The sequence below is a fragment of the Egretta garzetta genome, unplaced genomic scaffold (genome assembly GCF_000687185.1).
Source record: "Egretta garzetta isolate BGI_Z169 unplaced genomic scaffold, ASM68718v1 scaffold652, whole genome shotgun sequence".
NCBI lineage: Eukaryota > Metazoa > Chordata > Aves > Pelecaniformes > Ardeidae > Egretta > Egretta garzetta.
Window position 1 is genome coordinate 243,106 of NW_009258948.1, and position 2,845 is coordinate 245,950.

Below are 2,845 nucleotides of genomic sequence, written 5' to 3' on the forward strand. Positions count from 1 at the left end.
TGATGAGATCCCCTCTCAGCCTTCTCTTCTCCAGGCTGAACAAGCCCAGCTCCCTCAGCCTTTCCTCGTAGGGGAGATGCTCCAGTCCCCTCATCAGCTTTGTTGCCCTTCTCTGGACTCTCTCCAGGAGTTCCTCATCCTTCTTGAACCAGGGAGTCTTCACTGAGCACTGCCAGAGAAGAGCGCAGGGCGCTGGTCAGGGGGATGCTGAGAGAGCAAAGGACTTAAACATTCAGTGCGGTCTTTTCTGCCTCTGCTTCCTGCTCTCTGTGTTGAGAACATCTACTGCATGGTTTTTCCACAAATAAAAATTTAAAAGTCTCAAAACCCGAGTTCCAACAGAAGCCACGGGTGAGCTCTCAGCCCGCCCCCTCCCACGGGCAGAGGTGCTGCAGCGGTGTGAGAGTCGGCAGCCGTGCACCACCGCCACCAGCCCTCGCCTGAGCCGCCAAAATACCTGCAAGGGAAAGAATCTCGAGGTAGAATCACAGAATGGTTTGGGTTGGCAAAGCCCTTTAAGCTCCCCCAGCCCAACCGGTCCCCTACCCCTGCCATCCCACCCCCAAACCCTGGCCCTCAGCACCGCCTCTGCCCGGCTGTTAAATCCCCCCAGGGCTGGGGACTCGACCCCTTCCCTGGGCAGCCCCTTCCAGCCCCTGACAGCCCCAAGGGGAAGGAATTGTTCCCCATGCCCAACCTCACCCTGCCCGGGCACAACTTGAGGCCGGTGCCCCTCGTCCTGGCTATGCTCTGAGCTTGGTCCATGCTTGGGCATGAGGCACCACTGGAAAGAACCTGGCTCCAGGCTCCTTGCACCCTCCCTTCAGGTATTTATATACATTAACGAGATCCCCTTCAGCCTGCTCTGCTCCAGGCTCTCTCAGCCTTTCCTCATAGTGGAGATGCTCCAGCCCCTGCAGCATCTTCGTGGCCCTTCACTGGACTCTTCCCAGTGTGCCCATGTCTCTCATACTGGAGAGCCCAGCACTGGCCCAGCACTCCAGGTACAGCCTCCCCGGTGCTGAGCAGAGGGGAAGGATCCCCTCCCTCAGCCTGCTGGCCATGCTCCTCCGGAGGCAGCCCAGGGCACCCTCGGCCACCTCTGCTGGTGGTCAGCTTGGTGCCCACCAGGACCCTCTCTGCTGTCCAGTCGGGTGAGCCCAGCCTGGGCTTGTCCCTCCCCAGGGGCAGGGCTTTGCACCCGTGGAGCTCCGGGAGGTTCCTGCTGGCCCATTTCCCCAACCCACCCAGACCCCTCTGGACACCAGCACACCCACTGGGGTACCGGCCTCTCCTCCACATGCTTTATAAGTGCAAGCATGGAAAGGTTGGTCCTGGCCGAGGTGAGGACATGCCCCCCAGTACCCATGATTTCACCAAGAAAGCTCCCATGGGCTTGGCCGTGAGCAGGACTGGGTTTTGTGAAGTGAGAGCAACTCTGCCCACTGCAGAGGTAAAATCAGTCATAAAACAGCGCTGGTGGAGCAAGTCCCAAGTAGAATCACAGAATCGTTGAGGTTGGAAAAGCCCTTTAAGACCATCAAGCCCAATCATTCCCCTAACACTGCCATCCCACCACTAAACCCTGTCCCTAATGTTAATTTTTTTTTTTTTAATAAAAATATATTGCGAGAATGAAGTTTATTCTGCACATCCCCATGCTTGCACTGCCTTGGTTACTTCGAAAGCAAGGCCATAGCTCCAGACCTGAGGAGCACCAAGGACAAGAGTCCTTGGCAGACGCCAGCCTGGGCCAGACTAGTTAGGGGGGGTCTGGCTGTTGGCGAGTTTGGGGGACAGCATTTGCCCCAGCACCGTGCGGAGGTGGGCACGAGCCCCGTTTGCTAAGGAAGCAGATGCTTTGGTCTGCCCTCGTGCCGGTGGCGTGGGACGGCTCAGTGCAAGGGGTGCCCAAGGGATGGGCTAAATCCATCCCAGGCCCGGGTCTGGGGCTGGACCCCTCCTGCCCGCTCCAGCAGCAGCCGAGCCCTGCAGGGTCCTGTCTGCAAGCAGCCCCCGAGCAGCCCGTGCACGGGGCTGCGGTAGTGGGGGGCTCGGGGTGTCCCTGTCACCAGCACTCAGCCTGTGACACCGAGCTGCTCCCAGTGCATGATTTCCCCCTTGGTGGCCATGGAGCCACTCCCCCCCCCCCCCCGCGTCACTGATTGCAGGAGCCCCAAGGAAAGAGGCACTTGCCCTTGTTTACCTGCGAGGTAGCCCCGAGATGGATGCAGCTCAGTAATTAGCCTCAGGACACCTCCAGCTATTAGCCATAGCTCATTGCTAATTTCTAATCTCTCCTTCGGGTGAAGGGTCCAAAGCAAACAACAGCTTAACCCTGCGAGTGCTGGGCGGGGGGGTGCCCGCCGGCAGGGCTGGTGGGAGGTGGGCAGAGCAGGGGGTCCCTGCTAAGGCTGGTGGGTCTGGCAGCGATGCCCAGCCCTGGCCCTGCTGGGGAGGGGTCTGCGGGATGGCGTGGGAGAGCTGGATGAGCATTCCCGTGGCTGAGGTGGCTCTCATGCAAACAAACCCAAAGCTTTCAGCCCCCGCTGCCCCTTGCGAGCCCAGCCCAGACCCCAGCTCCCACCTTCTCCTCGCCCGATCGCCTCCTGCCCGCGCCAGCCCAGAGCCTGCGCGCCCCTTCCCACCACGGCCCGTTACCCGGGCCACTCCAGAATTCACGTGTACGTTAATCCCAGCTAAATGAACGCGCTGCAGCAGCATCCCCTTACGCCGCTGCAGCCTACGGCCCTTCTGGGGGCCTGCCGCACAAAAGGTCCCTTTCGGAAACGCCACCCAAACTCCAGTGCCCGGCAGTAGGTGCCGGAGTTGCCACTGGAACAGC